Below are 25,206 nucleotides of genomic sequence, written 5' to 3'. Positions count from 1 at the left end.
ATACACCCTCCCACTGTGTCCACAGGGTACACGCATACACAATATACAGTACACAAATTATCCTTTTTTGTTGATAATGTCCTTATTGCAACAACTTTTGATATGATTGATTTTTTTAAAATCTTATTTTTATGCACAAGGCCTTACGTTTTGATTTGTATATTCTCCACTACCAATGTGTCTGCATTGTGGTGCTTGTGAAATATGTTGTACACTTACAGTAAAAGACTGCATGGCAGCCCAATTCTGATCTTTTTCCACTAATTGATTTTTTGCCCAGTCAGATCAGCACTTGCCCATAATTTGGCAAAATATCAGAATTGGGCTGCCTGTGTAAAAGTGATTCCATCATGTTTCATCATATGGCCCATGGCAAAGTATGTATGGACATGTGAATCTATTTTTGGCATGATCTAAAAGTAGGCTCACGTCAGGGCTTGTAATCCACAAAGCGTCTGAGTAGAAAATTGGTTTTGCGTGCTGAGAATATTTTACTTCTACTCTTATGGGTACAAATAAAAGCTATGCATGGAGCCTCTTTAGTCATCAGAGTCCCACCTAGTCGACAAATATTTAGGAGACCTCGAGCTGTTCTAACCAGTTAAGGGATACCAGCAGATGTCTTGATAATAGAAAAAGGCAGCGAGTCAGTGGTTCCTGTGCCAAATTCTTGCGCAATTGCTTTTTAAAAGAATGTATTGAAATTTCTATATGATCAATCCATAAATAATCTAGACCTGCAACCGTATCTCTTGCGCGTTTGACAATGATTTTACATGTGGCCTATTTCACATGATATCTCAAATGAATACAACCACAAGGCTAATAGATAATCAAATTGTTCTTTCAATTATTTAATTAACCTATATCACATTGTTTAAAAAAGCCTACATTGGGAATGCATATAAGAATTGGGCAATAAAGGCATTTGATTGTGTTCAATGAACATTATTGAAAGTTTTATGCAACATTATGGGCAAGTGACTACCGTGCCAAAGCGATAGTCGTTAAACTGTAGTGACGAGTGTGTTGATATAACTGTAATATTATCAAAATTCAGATTTTTAACGACCCTCGGGATTGGTAAAACAAATAAACACTGCTCAAAAAAAATAAAGGGAACACTAAAAGAACACGTCCTAGATCTGAATGAATGAAATATTCTTATTAAATACTTTTTTCTTTACATAGTTGAATGTGCTGACAACAAAATCACACACAAATGATCAGTGGAAATCAAATTTATCAACCCATGGAGGTCTGGATTTGGAGTCACACTCAAAATTAAAGTGGAAAACCACACTACAGGCTGATCCAACTTTGATGTAATGTCCTTAAAACAAGTCAAAATGATGCTCCGTAGTGTGTGTGACCTCCACGTGCCTGTATGACCTCCCTACAATGCCTGGGCATGCTCCTGATGAGGTGGCGGATGGTCTCCTGAGGGATCTCCTCCCAGACCTGGACTAAAGCATCCGCCAACTCCTGGACAGTCTGTGGTGCAACGTGGCGTTGGTGGATGGAGCGAGACATGATGTCCCAGATGTGCTCAATTGGATTCAGGTCTGGGGAACGGGCGGGCCAGTCCATAGCATCAATGCCTTCCTCTTGCAGGAACTGCTGACACACTCCAGCTACAAGAGGTGTCTGAGGATCTCATCTTAGCACCTAATGGCAGTCAGGCTACCTCTGGCGAGCACATGGAGGGCTGTGCGGCCCCCCCAAAGAAATGCCACCCCACACCATGACTGACCCACCGCCAAACCGGTCATGCTGGAGGATGTTGCAGGCAGCAGAACGTTCTCCACGGCGTCTCCAGACTTTGTCACGTCTGTCACATGTGCTCAGTGTGAACCTGCTTTCATGTGTGAAGAGCACAGGGCGCCAGTGGCGAATTTGCCAATCTTGGTGTTCTCTGGCAAATGCCAAACGTAAGCACAACCCCTACCTGTGGATGTCAGGCCCTCATACCACCCTCATGGAGTCTGTTTCTGACCGTTTGAGCAAACACATGCACATTTGTGGCCTGCTGGAGGTCATTTTGCAGGGCTCTGGCAGTGCTCCTCCTGCTCCTCCTTGCACAAAGGTGGAGGTAGTGGTCCTGCTGCTGGGTTGTTGCCCTCCTACGGCCTGCTCCATGTCTCCTGATGTACTGGCCTGTCTCCTGGTAGCGCCTCCATGCTCTGGACACTACGCTGACAGACACCGCAAACCTTCTTGCCACAGCTCGCATTGATGTGCCATCCTGGATGAGCTGCACTACCTGAGCCACTTGTGTGGGTTATAGACTCCACTCCATCTCATGCTACCACTAGAGTGAAAGCACCGCCAGCATTCAAAAGTGACCAAAACATCAGCCAGGAAGCATAGGAACTGAGAAGCGGTCTTTTTTTTATATTTTTTTTTTAACCTTTATTTAACCAGGCAAGTCAGTTAAGAACAAATTCTTATTTTCAATGACGGCCTAGGAACAGTGGGTTAACTGCCTGTTCAGGGGCAGAACGACAGATTTGTACCTTGTCAGCTCGGGGGTTTGAACTTGCAACCTTCCGGTTACTAGACCAACGCTCTAACCACTAGGACCATCTGCCGCCCCTGGTCTGTGGTCCCCACCTGCAGAACCACTCCTTTATTGGGGGTGTCTTGCTAATTGCCTATAATTTCCACCTGCTGTCTATTTATTCCATTTGCACAACAGCATGTGACATTTATTGTCAATCAGTGTTGCTTCCTAAGTGGACAGTTTGATTTCACAGAAGTGTGATTGACTTGGAGTTACATCGTGTTGTTTAAGTGTTCCCTTTTTTGAGCAGTGTATATAACTCCTAAGACATTCTAAACTCTCACCGTTACAATAACAGGGGAGGTTAGCATTTTGCCTCCAACTTTCTCACTCAACATCATTTACGATTAATTTAGGATGATCCGTAATCATGGTAGCATCCACATTAATTTAGAAACATTATATTCTTATTTACAATAAAAGTGACTCCAAAATGACACTACATGATTTACCATTTATTTATATTGGGTGCAAAATAATCTGAAACAACCAAAACAAACAGCAAATGCATCCAACAGGTTTGTAGAGTCACACGTTTGATGCAGTCATTGTGTGCTAGGAATATGGAACCAAATTTGTTCCAATCATTTTGGTTCCCTAAAATGGGGGGACTATGTACAAAAAAGTGCAGTAGTTTCTAAACGGGACACCCGGTATGGATTAAAATACCCCCTTGTATCATTTCAAATCCAAAATGCTGGATTACAGAGCCAAAGTAGCAACAAAATTGTCGCTGTATTAGGCAAGAATTTAAGAGTAGGCAAAGTGATCCTGTCAGGCCCAAAAAATCTTAATTTTACCATTGCAACATTTAATGTATAGACACATTCACCATTGTCTGAAGCGTGCTATTGAGTTCACAGCTGGCGATGCCTCATCTTGATTGGTTATACCCATCATTTGCAACAATGTCAATGAGCTTCATGACCATCTTTCCATTGCAGTACCTCAAACCGTCTGTCGTGATTACCAGCGAAGAAACTTTTATGAATTTAATTTATTGCTGGCTGAAGTTTGTCTGGGCATCCAAAAACCTACTCTGCGCTGGGAGCTTTTTTTGTTGTTGTCTTAAAACAGGTTTTAACAGGATTCCTAAGACCTTTTCTGAGACGCTTTGTCAATATGGTCTTTGTGTTCCACATGACATACTTCAGATTAAACTCCAGGCTAAGTGTTGTCATGTTCTGTATTTATCATAATGTCTGTGAGCTCTGAGAGAATGTGTGAGCCAGGAATATCACACTGTAGCTATACCACTGGGCAATTATGTCTCAGGAAGGGAGATTACTGGCACCCCAATAGTAACTGCTCAAAATAAAGCGGGCCAAAACTGTAACTGCAGTTAATCCAGGCCCAGGGCAGAGACAACAGCTGTAGACGTTCCACCTCAAATGAGCACAGGGAAGAGGACAAAAACCATTATTTTGTTGAAATATAATTTGATCAGTGAGAAATTAAGCTAATTGATCGCACACAAATAAGTTATTTATGTTTGACCAAGTAAGTAGTAGTGCTCCCGAGTAGACCGTCATTGTAAATAAGAATTTGTTCTTAACTGACAAAAATATGAAACTGCGGCTTGGAGTATTGTCTAACATTGTCGAAAGACCCATGGGGCGGCGCACAATTGGCCCAGCGTGGTGAGGGTTTGGCAGGGATGTTCTTGTCCCATCGTGCTCTAGCGACTCCTGTGGCGGGCTGGGTGCAATGCACGCTGACACGGTCGCCATGTGTTCGGTGTTTCCTCCGAAAGGGTTTGTGTGGCTGGCTTCCGGGTTAAGCGGGCGTTGTGTCAAGAAGCAGTTGTGGCTTGGCTGGGTTGTATTTCGGAGGATGCACGGCTCTCGACCTTCGCGCCTCCGGAGTCCGTACGGGAGTTGCAGCGATGAGACAAGACTAACTACCAATTGGATACCATGAAAAAGGGGTAAAAAGTAAAGAATGAAATGTAAAAAACTGATACTGTATTCTGTTTGGGTTGGCTTGGTGTGGGATTTGGGTGGTCCATGAGTGACTTTTGACTATTTATTTGGATTTCTTACATCTTAATCATTGTTAGGTTTGATCCCAATCAGATGTTGTGTACTATATTTATTGAATATTATATGAATCCTATTAATTAAAATGGGCAATTTGGGTGCAATCAATTATCTTAATTTCTCAAATGAAATTATATTTTAAAAAATGTTTCAGGAATGCTTATCTTATCTGTTTCTAACTACAGAAGCAATTTCAGAACAATCTGAGATGCTAGGTGTCATAGCTTGCTGAAATTACATTGAACAACTTGTTGGCATGTGATGCTGGGGTTCCCTCACACATCCTGTGAGAAAAACGACACTGTTAAAGGCAGTCTTTTATCTTTCAACTTCATGTGTATCTGTGTGAGTCCATGATAGGGGCCTAGTGGGTGTGTCAGTCTGTGTGGGAAGTAGTGTTATTGGAATAATTTTCTAATGAAAACAATTAGTGGATCAGTTGGGATTAGGGTCTAGGTTAGTTTAAAGGAGATGGGAAGACCAGCCCCAGGACAGTCTGGTTCTGGTCCCAGGCAGCTAGCCCAGGCCCTCCCTCTTTCCCCAACCTAATCCCTAACACTGTTTCCCTTTACCATAGCCACTGACTAACTCTCTCTCTCACTTACCCTGATCCAAACACTTCTCCCCTCACTTCATTTGCTCCATCTGTCCCTTTGCCCCTCTCTCTCCTGCTCTGTCATATTCGGGGTGGCAGTCTGACCCACAGGAAGTGACCTAAAGTCCGGCCTCTGATTGGCTGTCAGAAGAGTTTGGGGGGAGTGAGGGGGCGAAACACCTGGATTAGCGTCAGGGATCATTATGGTTAGCATTCCTTCCCTTTCCATTCTGGCCGCCCTGACGGGGCTTCTGCAGTGGGAACATCTGCATAGTGTCTAACTCAGCACAGCAGGCTTAGCTGGGGGGGATCCCCAGAGTCTGCTGCCCCACCTCTGTCAGCTTGCTAGAGACGAGGACTAATATTCTAAACCTGTGTCTGACTGTCTGTCTGACCTGTGGTTGGAACAGCATATTTGACTGTATTTGCTTTTGTGTTTGAATAATGTGTTTGCACTCCAATAACTCACTCTTTTTAATGACCGTCTCTGATGATATTCCTCCCCAGCCATGTCGTCATACATGTTCATCTTGAAAACCGAGCTTCCTGCAGCCATCGCCAGCTTCCTAAGCCGGTACGCATAAGCTTCCAGCATTATCAATTCAAATATGAAGACCTTTATTCAAACAAACATAAAATCCTAGTAATCATGCCATTCTTTCCCTATGGTGCGTTAATCATATGACCTGACTGACAGGCAAAATGCCATTAGAGCAGATTTGGATCAAACAACAGACATAAGCTCAAGAGAATACTAACCACAAGGCTACAAAACCTGGAATCGACTACCCATACCTAGCCAGGCATCAGAGATTCCTCTAAGATCACATGAATGTGGAGGAAATATGTCACCAAACCAAAATACACGGCTACACTGTTTAGCAGGGCTTGGAGAAAAGCCTGTGTGGTGTTGTATAACGTGGAGCAGCAGTGGAGGAAATGTACCTCTGACTGAGAGAGAACCATTCACCAGACCCCATCAGCACCCAGTGTCCTGTCCTTCATTTGGGCCTAGCTGCCTGCGTAAATGTACCTTCCACTCTCCCTACCCCCTGAAAACAGCCCACAGAGAAGTCCAAGGCCAAACTTTTTACTTCTATCATTTTATTATCAGCCACACTGAGCTGAGCAGAGAGCTGTGGCTGGCCCAATCCGTCAACATCTGACTCTTCCCCTTACAGCTGCTTTGTATTAGAGTCTCTCCCTCGCCCCAAATCTCTCGCACATGTTCCCCGGAATCAGAGCGATACAACGGGATATCAGTTCTGCCATTCTAATTATGACCCACGCTGAGGGAAACAAAACAGTGCTGATAATGAGTGGCTTTGGGATGTTAACACACTCTTATTGAAGCACATTAAACGCTAAATAATACATTTGATTTATATTAAAAAGCATTTTCTCTTTGCAGCCTCATTTATCTTTATCCCAGAGTAAAAGAGTTTTGTGGTCTCTTTTGGAGCCTTTGGATTATGTCTGTAGTGATTTACTGCCTACAATAAGTCAATGGGTCCTTGTTAAAGCCTACTGACACAGCCAGGTTTCTACAGTGCTACCATTTTACAGTAGTCTCCTAAATATTTTGCTATGCTGCCTGGAATTTTAATTTGAGAGCCCCAGTGCCCCTACAAGAAAACAAACACCCCGATAATTGTTGTAATGGTTACTTTGCTGTACCGCTGCCTCTGGGTGCCATAGAGAATACACTGAGCATATATTCGGGACCGCCATGCCTGCATCATTACTACAGGAAAAATGGCTGGTTTCTAGCCCAAACTGTTCAAATGTTATGACTCATATTACCGGCGGAAACGCATTTTACATTCATAAACCATGTTGCGGGCCGCTAACCTTGTTCAGTCATGTTACAGCATTAGCTAGCTAGCTAATTACCTGCTAACCACAGATGAACGTTATCATATTCTTTGTGGTAACTCTACCAGTAGTGTGCAAACATTTGGTGGCACAGAAAAATGGAGAGCTTCTTCAGGAGATGAGCTTCAAAAGTAGCTAGGATTCATATAGGCTCAATGAAGGCTACATCTTAATCAATTTTCTGGTGCTCCTTAACCCTGTATTTTGTGATTGCTGGCAATTTTTATCATTAAAGGACCCCCACCAGAGGCAGTTGCCGCCACTATTTTGGCGTAATTTCCTGTCCTGGAGAGAAAATGCACACTCAGGTTCCACCTCCGAAGAATGACGAAAGCTAACATTACTTATTTTTTCACGAATTTGGTATGGAAATTTCCACATGGAGTTGGTTAACATCAACAAATGGGCACTGACAGCTGTTAGTGTAGCTAGCTAGCATGCTAATCTTATCTAGCTAGCTAATGTTATCTGTTATTGGTGTTTTGTTGTATTTTTTTTTCACTGCACCATATTCAGAAAATTAGCCAGCTGGCTCTATGGCTGGTTCTGGAGCTAGATTTGTCATACGCATTGATGTAGGGAAAACTTTGCCAAAGACTGAAACCACATGCCTATCTTGTACTTCTATTGTTATATCAAAGGTTTTGGCATCTTCCATGAATTGTAGCTGCAAATCCACCATAGATATAGTTAGACAAACTCCTGAGTTGTCTCGTTTTCCTGTTTGAAGGTGAACCTTCGCCCCGTTCTGAGTGCTCTGGAGCAGGTTTTCATCAAGGATCTCTCTGTACTTTGCTCCTAATCCAACCTGGCAGAGCTTGAGAGGATCTGCAGAGAAGAATGGGAGAAACTCTCCAAATACAGGTATGCCAAGCTTGTAGTGTCATACCCAAGAAGAATAAATTCTGTAATCGCTGCCAAAGGTGCTTCAACAAAGTACTGAGCAAAGGGTTTGAATACTTATGTAAATTAAATATTTCATTTTTAAAAATAAATAAATTAGCAAACATTTCTAAAACTGTTTTCCTTTGTCATTATGGGGTATTGTGTGTAGATTGAGGTGGGGTGGGGGGGGGGGGCTCAGGCAGCCAAGTGGACACAACTCATCTCAGTTACAATGAGGAATAACTTGGCATTGTTAATTAATCAGAAACAGCTGCAATGCTGGTGGGTGGTAACATTCAAATAAAACCCAGCCCTGAAACAAAATGTAGGCTGAAAATAATTTGTATGTCCTATCATAGGAAAAGACACCGCATTCACAGTTCGGATTTGTCACTTCAATCCAAAATACTGTATATAATACTTTGACTAAAACGATGATTTGACTTAACTCGTTGTGCAACATCATGGGTAAGCTCTGGTCTTTCTGCTCAAAGAAGTGGATTTCTACTGGTGTGGGCATTTAATAACTCTTATGTTTAATTTTGCTCCTAAATCTCTGTGCTCCTACTTTTTTCAATTTAGCAGCACATGTAGAACCCTGAGAGCCAGGCAGGGTCATGGACAGCTGGGATGTATTTGCGCTGCATTGACCAGATTTATTCTAATCCCCAACACTTGGAGTCCCGTCCTGCAGCTTGTTATACCATGAAATGTGGCACATTTCATGGGTATTTCAAGTATCCTTTTCCCTCTCCATTGAGTATTCTAACCAGGGTGGATCCATATCCTTGAAAATGGCCAGTGGCGATTTGGATATCCCTTTGTCAGTCAGCAGTAGTGTTGGTAGAACCAGCGAAAAGGTTTGGCTCTGAACTGAACAGAAGTATATAAAAACAGAAAGCTACATTTTTAAGTGAGAAGTAGGCATTGGTCTGAAGCTGAAAAAGAAAGTAAATTCACATGGTTTTCCAGCATACAGCTTTGACCTACCTAGTCAGTTGTACAACTGAATGCATCCAACTGAAATGTCTTCCACATTTAACCCAACTCTTCTGAATCAGAGCGGTGCGGGCTGCCTTAATCTACATCCACATCATCGGTGCCCGGGGAACAGTGGGTTCCCCTTGCTCAGGGGCAGGAGGACAGATTTTTACTTGGTCCGCTCAGGGATTCGATCCAGCAACATTTCAGTTACTGGCCCAACGTTCCTACCCGCCAGACTACCTGCCACCCCATAGCTATGTTGGTATTGTATTTCAAACCATGTTAAGGCAGATTGCTTAGGGTTCAAACCTTCTCAAACAGGAAAACCTTGGGAGAGCATGGGTGGAATAGGCATTGTGGTGCTCATGAATTTCCTTTTTCAGCTTCAGACCAATACCTACTTCTCACTTAGTTTTTTTTGTTTTTAATTTCCATGGTTTTTGCACTGGAAGGTGATTATGCAACATTATACAACAGATGGGTCTAACACTGATTGGTTAAAACCGCATTCCCGCCGGTGTCTATTTCACAAGTTACCATTGGCTAAATACAGTGGGGCAAAAAAGTATTTAGTCAGCCACTAATTGTGCAAGTTCTCCCACTTAAAAAGATGAGAGGCCTGTAATTTGGGTGCCATTATTACAGGTAACGAGTGGAGGACAGGGGAGCCTCTTAAAGAAGAAGTTACAGGTCTGTGAGAGCCAGAAATGTTGTTTGTTTGTAGTTGACCAAATACTTATTTTCCACCATAATTTGCAAATAAATTCATTAAAAATCCTACAATGTGATTTTTCTGGATTTTTTTTTCCTCATTTTGTCTGTCATAGTTGAAGTGTACCTATGATGAAAATTACAGGCCTCTCTCATCTTTTGAAGTGGGAGAACTTGCACAATTGGTGGCTGACTAAATACTTTTTTGTCCCACTGTACATGATGCTAAAATGCCTATTTACTGTTCCATCTGACTGCACAGTCCACTGTCTCATCAACACAGCCAGGCAATTTGTAAACTTGATCTCCACTTAAAAATAATCTAAACATTCTCACATTTCTTTTAGACTAACATTTAGTTTTCAACAGCGGAGATTTGTATAAACCATGCTGTCTGTCTCTCTGACATTTGCAACATTGTTTCAATATTCAAATTCGATCTCCAGCAGTCCCATAGTAATGAACGTGTCGGGAATCAGGATGAAACAGTCATGCAGGCAGCGTTTCTCAACCAGTCGAAATCATGAATCAGCTGGCCTCATTTTATTGGTATATACAAAGAAACGTAATTTGAAAAAAGGTCAAATGAAACAAAGTGCAGCTAGTTTGCAGTCTTTCCAGCTTCACTTTGAAGTGGTTGTGTAAGCTGTGTTGTTGGCTAGCTTCTCTGAACAATTGTGTCCTGACGAGACAGCACATTTTCTATGATATAGCCTCATTAGCAAATTTTTATGGATATATCCAAAGAAATGTCACTAGAAAACAGCTTAAGCAAATGCAGTTACTGTTGTTATTCTGGATGCACTGTTTGACGTGATTTAAGTTAGCCGTAGTTGGTTAGCTAGCAAGTGAGGGATAAGAATGTTGCCAGCCTGTATGGCATTAAAATGAACGACTGGCAATAGATACAGAACAAAAAGACTGACTGGGTCGCATTTCTGGCAACCGAACCGATAAAACGAATGACCAGCTGGCTTGGGTAGCAACCCTAGATTTGTGTTGAGACTATATGTTGTGAAAGGATTAAATAGTATGAATAAATCCATAGAAAAAAGTGTTTTTAGTGAAAATATGTCAATCATTATTTGAATAAGTTGTTAAACCATTGTATAAAAGTGATAATGCCTCTCGAAGCCGGTGTTTGGAGGATATATTGGCATGGTTTGCCGGGTCTCCACTTCTTGTGCCTAACGACAACCGTGCCAATATATCCTCCAAACACCGGCTTCGAGGGCATTATCACTTCATTATCATACAACATAATGCAGCATAACACCGGAGTCAAAGTTGAATAGAAGTAAACAATCACAAATGGCAACAGAAATAATGTAGTTAGTATTTATTTAATATTAACAGCTGAAACAAAATAACAAAAACTTGTTTTAGCCAGTATGGACTAAACCAGAAGAAACACAAATAATCAACATGTTAACTATTTAACTATTTACATGAAAAATGTACCTTTTTTAAAAAATGTATTTTAAAAATTTTAATTTGACCCCTTTTTCTCCCCAATTTCGTGGTATCTAATTGTTTTTTTTAGTAGCTACTATCTTGTCTCATCGCTACAACTCCCGTACGGGCTCGGGAGAGACGAAGGTTGAAAGTCATGCGTCCTCCGATACACAACCCAACCAAGCCGCACTGCTTCTTAACACAGCGCGCATCCAACCCGGAAGCCAGCCGCACCAATGCGCCGGAGGAAACACCGTACACCTGGCAACCTTGGTTAGCGTGCACTGCGCCCGGCCGGCCCGCCACAGGAGTCGCTGGTGCGCGATGAGACAAGGACATCCCTACCGGCCAAGCCCTCCTTAACCCGGACGACGCTAGGGCAATTGTGCGTCGCCCCACGGACCTCCCGGTCGCGGCCGGTTACGATGGCACAGCAGTACAGCGCCCTTAACCACTGCGCCACCCAGGAGGCCCTGAAAAATGTACCTTTATAACGTTTACTGAAGAAAGGCCTAGTACTACATTACCTATAAACAAAAGTGAGTTATCACTTAATATAACATGTACAACTGAATGTACATTCATTCACACAGCATGACGGCAAGCAGGGAGGTGGTTTGACGAATCTGGCCCAGGGTACACCGGGCTAAGGTGTCGTTATCGGTCGAAAGCAGGGAGGGAAGGCACATAATGCGGTTTTATCAAAAGCAATCACTTTTTCCATGTGAAAACAGGGAATCTTACTCATTACCACACGCTCAATTACATAACTTTTTTGTTGTTGTTTTGAGACGAATTCGCTGTTGGACAGAGCGGGGCACCTGGCTCACACCCGGGAATGCAATAAACTTTCAGCCGGGCAAAAAGTGACTTGACACTGTTAATCAGTCAGCACAAATGTGGATAGTAATAATGACAAGAAGGCAGGAGATGGAGCATATGCAGGAGCCGGGATGTATTCTACATGTTTGAAACAGCGATGCTGTCAGTTGAGTCTGCTAAGTTGTCTGATGCTAGCATGTATTTGCACTGAACTTAGGCTCTGTTTACATGAGGTTCAACCTTTGATTATATGCGCTTCATAACTAGCTTACTGTTTCCTATCAAAGCAATCCATTTTCTTGGTTATGGGTTTGTAGCCTAGCTAACGGCAATGTTTGTCCTGTCTGAAATCTGGCTACCTTGTCAGTTTTGCAATGCCCAATGTAGCTAGCTAGAAGTGTGACAGTTTCCCAAAGTTTGGCGTTAGCTTTGATCCTGCTTCGAACTAGAGCCAGATGATAAATCGATTTGCTAATATTATTGGTGATATTAGCCTTTCACAGAAACATTTGCATTGTTCTTTATTCCACAGATAAAGCACTGATATGATATACATAGTATCAACTAAAACACTTTTTTTTTTACATTTTCAATGGCTGGCTGAAGAGGGCATTTTTCAAACTTCTCATTGAACATCATTCATCATTCTCTTATGAACATCATTCATAAATCACGACGTGAGAGAGAATAGACATGGTGGTTTGACGGTGAGTAGCTTGCCACAGCCAGCAACAACGTATTTAATCAAAATTACACGTTTACCAGCAAGCAGCCCTGTCCTCATCACATGCTCACTTTCGTTAATGTTAGCTGGCAAGCAGTCTGTACTAATGTGCGAACATTGGACTGGCGCCAAAGTGAAAACTGACTCATCCTTTATACAAAAATAACACTGTCACTGTCTGGGCCTATTATGTTAGTGGGCTTAGTTAGTTTTCCGAAATATGCAAGCTACAAAAAGCAAGAAAGTTGGTGTAGGTCTTCTGCCCATGTGTTTGCATTCATGATGGATGAGATACGATAGTTAGCTAGCTAGATGGCTACACTGAACAAAAATATAAACGTGTCATGCAACAATTTTAACGAGTTACAGTTCATAAGGAAATCAGTCAATTAGGCCATAATTTATGGATTTCACATAACTGGGAATAAATATATGCATCTGTTAGTCACAGATGCCAAAAAAAACTTGGGGCGGGGATCAGAACCAGTCAGTATTTGGTGTGATTACAATTCCCCTCATGCAGCGCAACACGTCTCTTTCACATAGAGTTGATCAGGCTGTTGATTGTGGCCTGGTGAATGTTGTCCCACTCTTCAATGGCTGTGCGAAGTTGGTGGATTTTGGCGGGAACTGGAACACTGTGGTGCATGTCGATCCAGAGCATCCCAAACTTGCTCAATGGGTGACATGTCTGGTGAGTATGCAGGCCTTGGAAGAGCTTCCAGGAATAGTGTACAGATCCTTGCAACATGGGGCCGTGCATTATCATGCTGAGGTGATGGCTGCCGATTTAATGGCACGACAATGGGCCTCGATCTCGTCATGGTATCTCTGTGCATTCAAATCGCAATTGTGTTCGTTGTCCGTAGTTTATGCCTGCCCAGACCATAATCACCGCCTCCATGGGGCACTCTGTTTACAATGTTGACATCAGCAAACCACTTGCCTACATGACGACATGCTGGTACAGTTGAAACCGGGATTCATCCGTGAAGAGCACGCTTCTCCAGCGTGCCATTGAAGGTGAGCATTTTCCCACTGAAGTCTGTTACAACACTGAACTGCAGTCCGGTCAAGGCTCTGGTCAGGAAGACGAGCATGCAGATGAGCTTCCCTGAGACGGTTTCTGACAGTTTGTGCAGAAATGATTTGGTTGTGTAAACCCACAGTTTCATCAGCTGTCCAGGTGTCTGGCCTCAGATGATCCTGGGCTGGTGAGGTTAAGCGGATGTGGAGGTCCTGGGCTGACGTGGTTACACGTGGTCTGTGGATGTGGAGGTCCTGGGCTGACGTGGTTACACGTGGTCTGTGGATGTGGAGGTCCTGGGCTGACGTGGTTACACGTGGTCTGTGGATGTGGAGGACCTGGGCTGACGTGGTTACACGTGGTCTGTGGATGTGGACGTGGATGTGGAGGTCCTGGGCTGGCGTGGTTACACCTGGTTACCTGGGCGTGGTCTGTGGAGGTCCTGGGCTGACGTGGTTACACGTGGTCTGTGGATGTGGAGGTCCTGGGCTGACGTGGTTACACGTGGTCTGTGGATGTGGAGGACCTAGGCTGACGTGGTTACACGTGGTCTGTGGATGTGGAGGTCCTGGGCTGACGTGGTTACACGTGGTCTGCGGTTGTGGGGCCGATTGGACGCACTCCCAAATTCCCTAAAACAATGTTGGAGACAATTTTATGGTAGAGAAATTAACATTGAATTCTCTGGCAACAGCTCTGATGGACATTCCTGCAGTCAGTATGCCAATTGCATGCTCCCTCAACTTGAGACATCTGTGGCATTATGTTGTGTGACAAAACTGAACATTTTAGAGTGGCCTTGTATTGTCCCCAGCACAATACCTGTGCTGTTTAATCAGCTTCTTAATATACCACACCTGTTGGGTGGAAGGATTATTTTGGCAAATGAGAAATGCTCCCTAACAGGGATTTAAACAAACAAATTTGTGCTCAATGTGAGAGAAATAATATTTTTCTGTGTATGGAACATTTCTGGGATCTTTTGTTTCAGCTCATGGAACACTTTCAATGTTGCGTTTTTATATTTTTGTTCGGTGTTAATTAGAACGTGTGACTAAAACCAGTTTGGCAAGCCTTGTCCTGCAGAAGTTGAAATATATAGCCAATACAAAATGTATCGAATGAGTGTAATTTACATTATGGTTTCAGTCAGATTTTTTCCACCACGTAATGAACAGCTAGCGTGTGCTTGTCCTAATAAGCCATCATTCCACGGTTGCCATAGTGTTTCTTTACATGACTTGACTCTTGTAAAGCACTGTAGTGAATCTACTCAATACAATGACATTACAAATGACTGCATTTCACTGCACAGTTTGAACTTCTAAACAGTGCTATTTTGAGACAGTTTAATTGGGTCAGGCCTTGTTTATTAGTGTGCTTGTGTTGCTTCAGAACAAACACTTCTGCATTGTGATCAACTGTCATAGATAGGTACAACTTATTAAATATTTGTCTAAGAAGGTAAACTGAACAAGTGTTTTTATTTACTTTTGAATTTGTAGAGGAGATAGTTGGTGTTGTAAACCACAAATAAAATCTTAATATTAAGTATATTAAGAAATCATAATTTAGAGTATCTGTTAGTCCTTTGGCGCACAATTTGTGAGACTTATTATACACTGCTCAAAAAAATAAAGGGAACACTTAAACAACACAATGTAACTCCAAGTCAATCACACTTCTGTGAAATCAAACTGTCCACTTAGGAAGCAACACTGATTGACAATAAATGTCACATGCTGTTGTGCAAATGGAATAGACAACAGGTGGAAATTATAGGCAATTAGCAAGACACCCCCAATAAAGGAGTGGTTCTGCAGGTGGGGACCACATACCACTTCTCAGTTCCTATGCTTCCTGGCTGATGTTTTGGTCACTTTTGAATGCTGGCGGTGCTTTCACTCTAGTGGTAGCATGAGACGGAGTCTACAACCCACACAAGTGGCTCAGGTAGTTCAGCTCATCCAGGATGGCACATCAATACAAGCTGTGGCAAGAAGGTTTGCTGTGTCTGTCAGCGTAGTGTCCAGAGCATGGAGGCGCTACCAGGAGACAGGCCAGTACATCAGGAGACGTGGATCAGGCCGTAGGAGGGCAACAACCCAGCAGCAGGACCACTACCTCCGCCTTTGTGCAAGGAGGAGCAGGAGCACCACTGCCAGAGCCCTGCAAAATGACCTCCAGCAGGCCACAAATGTGCATGTGCAAACGGTCAGAAACAGACTCCATGGTGGTATGAGGGCCCGTTGTCCACAGGTGGGGGTTGTGCTTACAACCCAACACCGTGCATGACGTTTTTTTGCATTTGTCAGAGAACACCAAGATTGGCAAATTCGCCACAGGTGCAGTGTGCTCTTCACAGATGAAAGCAGGTTCACACTGAGCACATTGTGACAGAGTCTGGAGATGCCGTGGAGAACGTTCTGCTGCCTGCAACATCCTCCAGCATGACCGGTTTGGCGGTGGGTCAGCCATGGTGTGGGGTGGCATTTCTTTGGGGGGCCGCACAGCCCTCCATGTGCTCGCCAGAGGTAGCCTGACTGCCATTAGGTACCGAGATGAGCTCCTCGGACCCCTTGTGAGACCATATGCTGGGGCGGTTGGCCCTGGGTTCCTCCTAATGCCAGACAATGCTAGACCTCTTGTGGCTGGAGTGTGTCAGCAGTTCCTGCAAGATGAAGGCATTGACGCTATGGACTGGTCCGCCCGTTCCCCTGACCTGAATCCAATTGAGCACATCTGGGACATCATGTCTTGCTCCATCCACCAACGCCACGTTGCACCACCCATGTTGCACCACAGACTGTCCAGGAGTTGGCGGATGCTTTAGTCCAGGTCTGGGAGGAGATCCCTCAGGAGACCATCCGCCACCTCATCAGGAGCATGCCCAGGCGTTGTAGGGAGGTCATACAGGCACGTGGAGGCCACACACAATACGGAGCTTCATTTTGACTTGTTTTAAGGAGATTACATCAACATTGGATCAGCCTGTAGTGTGGTTTTCCAATTTAATTTTGAGTGTGACTCCAAATCCAGACCTCCATGGGTTGATAAATTTGATTTCCACTGATAATTTTTGTGTGATTTTGTTGTCCGCACATTCAACTATGTAAAGAAAAGTATTTAATAATATTTCATTCATTCAGATCTAGGATGTGTTATTTTAGTGTTCCCTTTAATTTTTTGAGCAGTGTATATATATATTTTTTCAACTATAAAAAAACCACATGTATCGGCATAACGTTATCTGTAATCGCTGACTTTTGCCTCCCTAAAATCAGTATCGGTCCCAAAAAATCCCATATCGGTTGGGCTCTACTTGGAAGTTATTTAGCTAGCTAGCTATGTTTTGTGGAAGAATGTAGCTATGATATATTAACATTTGAGTTGTGGTACAGTCTTGTTGGGGTAGCATTGGCTACCTAACTAGCTAGTCCGGTAGTAAGAATCTCATCTATTGTACCTAGCAATGCAAAATAACGTTAGCAGCATGGCAGTTTCCCAAAGTTTGGTGGTTTTAAAATTAACATAACTAACGTTGGCTAGCTAGCTAGCTATGTTTTGTGTAAGCAAGTATGATACTGTATATTGTGGTGCATGAACTGGTCATACGTGTTAGCTAACGTTAGTCTTACGTTAACTGGCTATCACGGCAGCCAAGGACGTTAGCTTATTTGTTTGTGCTCTGCTTACATGCAAGTGTCTAGGTCAGCAATTGACACATAATGACTTCAGTCTTATATGGAAAAACCTTACTTGGCAAAATATAGCTAGCTTCCCTTGCTTGTTGTTTAGCTACCTGGCCAACGTTGCTCATATGGCTGGTATAACTTTACATTAGCTAGCTAGCATGCAAATGTATGTTAGCTATCTAGCTGATCAAAACAAAACCACATTCATTAAAGATGTTAGCATTGTCAGAAATGCTACAGAAAGATAGCAGCACATCGTTGGTTCTTGAGAGCGTTACATTTGAATTTAATCAGAACTGTTGACCCTACAAACGTATTCAGTCCGACGGTGGCAAATCTAATGGTCACTATGGGCGCTATAGTCTTGTTGTCCGTCGCATAGATCTTGAGCTAGTTCTGCGCAACAAAATATATATTTTTCCTCATGTTAATGATGTGGTTCTCGTTAACAGAGGCACGGCTCATGATGAGAGGCAGAGCGTGTGTTGCATACCTCCAATATTGGCTTAGATATGGTAGGGATATTTTAATTGAACATTGATTGAAGCTCAATGCCAATATATTGTGGTGGCTATCGTCCCCACAAGAATACAGGCTGTGTTTGGCCTGATTGTCCTAGGTTAAGTGAAGGGTGAGGTTTAAGTTGAGGCAGGCGTTAGGGTGAGAGATGGGATCAAAGTGGTTGTCTACATGACATCCAGTTAAGGACTGTCCACCCAGTGCAGACAGAGAGACGAGACGTTGGGCCACTATGGTAACCCAGGAGCTGTTAAACTGCCAAACGAGTCATTTGGTGTTGATATGGTCAGAGCAGGTGCTGCTGATACTGTGAGCCCCATAAACAGCCCTGGAGCCAGTCCCCCATGACCCCACACTGCGTCCCCTTCCTCCCCTCCCAACACAGCAGCCAGCGCTTCCTTTCCGCCACCCCTCACCCCGACCGACCCTGATCCCAGTGAGCCAGCATGCCTTCCACATGTTTCACTCACCATTTCGTCCCCCCCCTCTCCAACTCCTCCCTCCTGAATAAACTGCCAAGGCTGCCTCAGCAAAGGAAAATATTATTTGCCATTAGAAAAAAGCCAATGAGTGAAATCTTGCCCCATCTGACAGAGCGACAGAACGTGAATTAAATAATTGTTATGGTTTGCGAGAGCTAAAGCCCTTAATTTATACCATATTATGAGGCTGTATTTGAGCACGAAATGGAGACTCATTTCCAGGCAGAGAAGAGGGGTCCAGGGAGAGCGGGAGACTCCTCATTGTCTTCATCATAAGAATTGTGGAGAGGGAACATTTCTAAAGGTATCAACTTTCATCCATAAAAATAGTAAATATTCTCTTTCCCTTCATCCTCTGTTTGTCTCTCTGTAGGGTGGCCTGGTATGAAGATGGCAGGATGTTACTGATTCTGATGACTTGTGAGGTTCCTCTGGCTCTACTGACCCAAGATTGGAGAGTGGCACAGTTTGGTCTCATCTGGCACACTTGTCCTTAAATCTATATGATAGACATGTGTATCACCATCTTTGTCCTTCCACCCTCCAGGATTCCGGGCTACACCAGCAGCCTCCTCTTCATGCTCATCTTCTTAGTTGTGGTGAGTTCAGTACAAATCTTATGCCTCTAAAGGTTGACTATATTTCCCAAAATATGGAAAAATCTGCTTCTGAGCAAGGCAGTTAACCCCCAACAAAAACTGTTCCCAGGGCACCGATGACGTGGACGTCGATTTTAAGGAAGCCCCCTGCACCTCTCTGATTCAGAGGGATTGGGTTAAATGGGGAAGACACATTTCAGTTCAATGCATTCAGTTCTGCAACTAACTAGGTTTTCCCTTTCATACATTTTTTGTATCTAACTGCCACAGTGACTGGTGGACCAAAATGTTAATTTCCCACCCTGGTAACACCTACCCTCGAGTCCTGGTTGTAGGATTAGGCAGGAATCCTGGAGATTGCGTTTCTGAATGGGAGGCTTTGGTGGCTGACTGAGCCAGTTATGTATTGATGAATACCAGAGAATGCTGCACTGTGACTGGTGCCAGTCCTGAAGGGGAGGAAGTACTTACGACCCTGCCAGTGCCAGGAAGTGAACTTTGACCTTGTTGGATATAACAGCAGCACTATTGCTTCCTTGTATACAGTCATTGCTGTGGGTCCATTTAAATGGCTGTTGTTTAGTTTCCTCCGTAGTCAAGACTATGGAATTCAATCTACCCCAAAGACACTTGTATTTCCAACCACCCTTTACAACTCCTCTCATTTCTGAAACATTAGAAATGAACAAGAGTAAAATTAACATTGGTGCATTTATTCATTTAATTAAATTTTTCCAGATATCGAATTCCTTCGAAATTGGAATGTACGCCCAAACTCTCACCCAGTAAGGTATGTATGCATCGGTGCCATTTTATGATGAGTGAGGACGATAGAAGAAAAAAACATTATGCCCATGGCCTTATTTCTATTACAGCACATTGGATGACTGTCATTCATATTCCATTCACGCCGCTGAATGTAACATCGATATGTTTCGGCTACTACATGATACTCAAATATTCCCTATACCCAGCATGAGGTTGCTACTACCTAGCTTATGAATGAAACTTTACAACATAAGTGCACAGGTAGAGAGAAATTTGAGTAATCAAGGTGACAGACATTGACGCATTCAATACCGCCTTGCACACTTGTCTGCATCTAGCTGATCTAATGTGTAATCATTAGTCCTGCAGTTGCAAACAAATTTCTATTGGACAAATTCAAGTATGTTTATCCATGTTTTGTTCTGTTTGCTTCCGTTTAAGAAACATAAGCCCTTGATCACATGCAAACACAGTTCACTTTCATGGCAGCCACATACAAACAGCAATGATCCCTTTGATTGTTGTATAATTCCTTATTGGATCTATGCAGTCTCCTCTCACCTTTTCCCTTCGCTTGTGAACTTCAGTGCACAACACATCAGCTGTCTGTTTATTAAACAGGTGAAAAAACCCTTCCAAGCCAAACCTTAATATCATAACCGCTAACAGCTACACACAGCCTACATCGTTGTCACCATATTAGCTAACATCATAATTAACATAGCTACTAGAACTAATGTGTTACTAAACTGCTACAATCACACAGGACCGTGCACAGCGAGAAGTTTAGCAGTTACACCGGCGGGCACTGGTGGTTATACAACCAAAAGCTTACCTTGACTTGGATGAGTTCCAGTGTTGGATAGCCATAGCCAGCTAGCATCCCTCTTGAGCCAGGTATTAGAGTAGACTAAACTAGCTAGCTGCATCTATGTCTCTTGCTTCACCATTTTTTAAGAAATGAATTTGTTCAAAACTGTTCAACTATTGTCTTTCTCTGAGTCAACTACACACCACATTTTATGCACTGCAGTGCTAGCTAGCTGTAGCATATGCTTTCAGTACTTTATTTATTCTCTGATCCTTTGATTGGATGGACAACATGTCAGTTTATGCTGCAAGAGCTCGGATGGGTTGGAGGACGTCCTCCGGAAGTTGTCATAATTACTGTGTAACTCTATGGAAGGGGGTGAGAACCACGAGCCTCCTAGGTTTTGTGTTGAAGTCAGTGAACCCAGAGGATTGCGGAAGCTAGCTGTACCTCGGCTACACGATGGTGCTACCCTACAGAGTGCTGTTGAGGCTACTGTAGACCATTGCAAAACAGTGTTTTAATAAATTATTTGGTGACGTGTATAAATGTGATATAGTTTTCAAAAAAGGATGACTTCAATGTTTCACTATTTAACATTTTCTGAAATTGACTGATGAGGATGGTCCTCTCCCTCTTCCGAGGAGCCTCCACTGATGGATTGACTCAACTTGTCTCCATCAACCCTGGATATGTAGTCAGTAAAACAGACTGTATAATATTTGTAAGCTGTAATACGCTTTATTGCTATTAATAGTGCAGTACAATTATTACAGTTGCAGAAGCAGTTTTCTGGATCTTCTGGAGCTTTAGTAAAAGGCACCGTCTGTCTATAGTTCTTAGTCACTGTAAGTGGTGACATTTCCCAATCATTAAGAGTGCAGGATTGTGTAGTGTATGGAATAGCATATGCTCCATAGCTGAGTGCAACCAGCAGCTGCCACTCATGTGTGAATGTGCCTGTACTATTAATCTGTGTGTGTCTGGGGGGGCGTGCAGAATTACATGGCACACATGGTTATACGATTCAGATACCATGATATATTGCTGCCAGAGGAGGCAGTGCAAAAGTGTGTTTTATTTGTGTGCAGTGTGCATGTATTTATAGATATGTCTAAAATACTAAATCAGAGAACTTCTCACCTCAACTTTACAATATCACACACTGCAGTTTTGCTGGTAATGACTACTACTATTATTATTACTCCTACAACTATTACTACTAGACACACACTGCCCCCCTCCCCCCTACTTTCCCTGGGTAACCGTATAAGTTTCTACGGTGTTAATGACGGCAGTGTAGTGAATGATGGATGTGTGTTTTGAGTGCTTACATCATCCCCACCATGGCCTTCTCCTTCCTCTGCCACACTGCTGTGGTGCCCATCTACTGTGAGCTGGACCAGTCAGTACCCTGCCTGCCTGACTGACGCAGCCCTTACACATCCTTCTAAACAGTGATTTTTCTGCCATTGTAATCCTTGGGCCGTGTGTGTACATTTTTTTATAATAATATTCTTTTATTTTTAAATAACGATACAAAAAAAATATATATTTATTATTCATTTTCATGAATGGAAAAACACTTCAAACTTCAATGACTAATACCAGATATAAAGTATGTTGAAATTATGATGGTACTATTATTTTTAAATGTAATTTTTGAGAACTAGCAATCACCAAAATAAAAGCTAGACAGTCAGGGAGAATTGAAAATTCCCAAAATAATGATTTAAGCAGTATTGGTTTTGTTATGTTTGAGCAAAAGAACACAGTATATGCCATGGAAAAATCAATTTAATTGCAGGAAATTGGTTTTAAAACTGCAAAAATGTATCTTGGCTCCATGGACAAATGTGTATAATTGGCTTAAAAATGCTAAATTAAATGGGCAGTGACACACCTCACACAGAGAGAGAGCTGGTTGACACTACAAGCTCTATTAAATCCATGGTGTCTCTACCTCCTCCTAAAATGTTATATTGGACCAGTCCTTCACTTTGCTTTATCTCTCTGACCGACCACATGGACACAGAGCTGTTGCTAGGCTACGACGTGAACCTTCCGAGTGATGTGTAGGTGATGGAAAAGAAACCATGGTCTCAGCATTGACTCCATGTCAAAATAAATGTTCAATTAAAAACTAAAATGTCTGAGTGTCTTGACAATCCTGCTGGCTGTGCTGCTGACTGTGTTTGGGGTTGTGGGTAGGTGTTAAGTCGTTTAACTGATGGGGTTTCCTTTTGGGGGGTATTTATTGTTCCCTTGGCATCTACTGGTAATGTTAGGACCTTATTAGCTAAATGGGTTTTGAATGGTTGGTTAATGTTCTCATGTTTAGGTTCTTTAATCTGTAGTTTGCTTTGGGTGTTAAGTATAGCATGGTGTACCGTGTGTACAAAGTCTCTGGAGTCGTGGTAAATGCACACTTCCCAAATTCATCCTCATACTGGAGTTGTTTAGCCTCATAAATCATGGAAAAGACAAGATTGCAAGGACCCAAAAAAAACAAAAGAAAATGTTACTTTTTTTTTAATGGCAATGTTTTCATATCTGCTGGCAATGTAATGATCATGACTAACCTGTGACTGCACTGTATCACTACGATGATGTCATTTCCTTGTGCCCCCAGGCTCTGTTTCTGCTGATCTTCAGCCTGTTTGTGGGACTGCTCAGTCTGTGTCATCGTGGTCACCTGGGCAGAGAACCCCTGAACAGGACCACATGACCAGACAAGCCATGTACCTGCTCCATGGAGCCTAAAGGGAAAATGCTGCCAGATAAATCATATTTGGCAGCAAACCAGGACGCTATAACCACCAAACAGACCAGTGGTAGGACCACAAGATCACTGCATCCAGACTCTGAAAGCATAAGACTGCCCAATTACTGAATGTTGCGCTGATGTATTGAGTGAATATACTATACCTTCCTCTATACTGCACCTCCGGTATCCATAGAAGAAAAGTCATTCAAATGCTTATCAACTATTTCATTATATGATCAATTTATTGTACTGTAAAATGTTAAATAAAAGGGAAACATTGTGATATTGTATAATTGACTTTGGTCTTTTGAGGACTGTTGTGATCTCTTTTACTGTGGAATGATAATCACTCGAGCATGTTGTGTGTGTGTGTGTGTTTGTTTGACTGACAGCCATATTATTGACGTTGGGACAACCTCTGCAGTGTAGGGCTGGGGGTCCTGTCTGTAGCTAATAAAAGCCAAATGCCCAGTACGTTTCCAATCATGATGCTGTTTAGATTCTCTCGGCACCCTCTGGAACCTCTGGTCGCTGAACTGCCGCTTCTAATCTGAGGAATTAGGCTCACTGACTGGTCCCCATTTCCCTCCCAAAGCAGAGCAGGAGACCGCCCTCTCCTCACACCCCCAACCAGGGGTTAGGAGGCTCCCTAATCCAGGAAATCTCCCTGGTCTCCCCCATACCCCGCAGGACGTTCCTAGAACAGGCAGACAGCCTGCTGGCTATGAAAAATAACATGGGAGATCTGCTATCGTCAGGGATGTGAGTCATTGCTGGAGTATTCTGGTAAAGCTTTGCTAGTTTGGCTCTCATATACAGTGCCTTTGGAAAGTATTCAGACCCCTTGACGTTACAGCCTTATACTAAAATGGATTAAATAAAACAGTTTCCTCTGCAATCAACACACAATACCCCATAATTAGAAAGCAAAAAAAGGTTTAGGAATTTTAGCTAATGTAACTGAAATACCTTATTTACACAAGTATTCAGACCCTTTGCTATGAGACTCGAAATTGGGCTCAGGTGCATCCTGTTTTCATTGATCATCCTTGATGTTTCTACAACCTGATTGGAGTCTAACTTGATTGGATTTGGAAAGGCACATATCTGGGGAAAGGTACCAAAACATTTCTGCAGCATCGAAGGTCCCCAAGAACACAGTGGTCTCCATCTTTTTAAAAAGTTTTTATTTTATTACTTTTACCCCTTTTTCTCCCTAATTTTGTGGTATCCAATTGGTCAGTCTTGCCTCATCGCTGCAACTCCCGTACGGACTCGGAGAGGCGAAGGTCGAGAGCTGTGCATCCTCCGAAACAACCCAGCCAAGCCGCACTGCTTGACGCAATTTCCGCTTAAACCGGAAGCCAGCTGCACCAATGTGTCAGAGGAAACACTACACCTGGCCACTGTGTCGGCGTGCATTGCGCCCAGCCTGCCACATTTGAAACAAAACAAAAATACAAACCTGTTTTTGCTTTGTCATTATTGGGTATTGTGTATAGATTTTGAGGGGGAAAAAACAATTTAATAAATTTTAGAATAAGGCTGTAACAAAAATGTGGAAAAGGTCAAGGGGTCTGAATACTTTCCGAATGCACTGTGTGCATAGATGTATACAATAAAGTTTGGACACACCTACTCATTCAAGGGTTTTTCTTTATTTTTACGATTTTCTACCTTGTAGAATAATACTGAAGACGACAACTGTGAAATAACACATTTGGAATCATGTAGTAACCAAAAAAGTGTTAAACAAATCAAAATATTTTTGATTCTTCAAAGTAGCCACCCTTTGCCTTTGCACACTCTTGGCATTCTCTCGACCAGCTTCACCTGGAATGCTTTTCCAACAGTCTTGAAGGAGATATATGCTGAACACACATGC

The 25,206-nt window shown here is 42.8% G+C and overlaps 1 long non-coding RNA gene across 3 annotated transcripts in view; it reads left to right on the top strand.

Annotated features, from left to right (window-relative positions):
- Positions 1-23,604, top strand: part of LOC115146164 (uncharacterized) — a 37,798-nt gene extending 14,194 nt beyond the window's left edge. The window contains exons 3-7 of one of the 3 annotated variants that reach the window (XR_010459759.1): positions 5,705-5,771; positions 7,803-7,936; positions 18,750-18,975; positions 19,714-19,765; positions 23,187-23,604. This is a non-coding gene — a long non-coding RNA (uncharacterized LOC115146164). Of the gene's footprint in view, positions 1-5,704; positions 5,772-7,802; positions 7,937-18,749; positions 18,976-19,713 lie in introns of all 3 variants that reach the window. The other 2 variants (XR_003866100.2, XR_010459758.1) reach the window with 2 other exon arrangements.
- Positions 23,605-25,206: the final 1,602 nt, after the last annotated feature.

This window comes from Oncorhynchus nerka, linkage group LG18 (assembly GCF_034236695.1).
Source record: "Oncorhynchus nerka isolate Pitt River linkage group LG18, Oner_Uvic_2.0, whole genome shotgun sequence".
NCBI classification, from domain to species: Eukaryota; Metazoa; Chordata; class Actinopteri; order Salmoniformes; family Salmonidae; genus Oncorhynchus; species Oncorhynchus nerka.
Note: the sequence above shows the minus strand (reverse complement) of the source record. Positions and strands in the feature narration are given on the sequence as shown.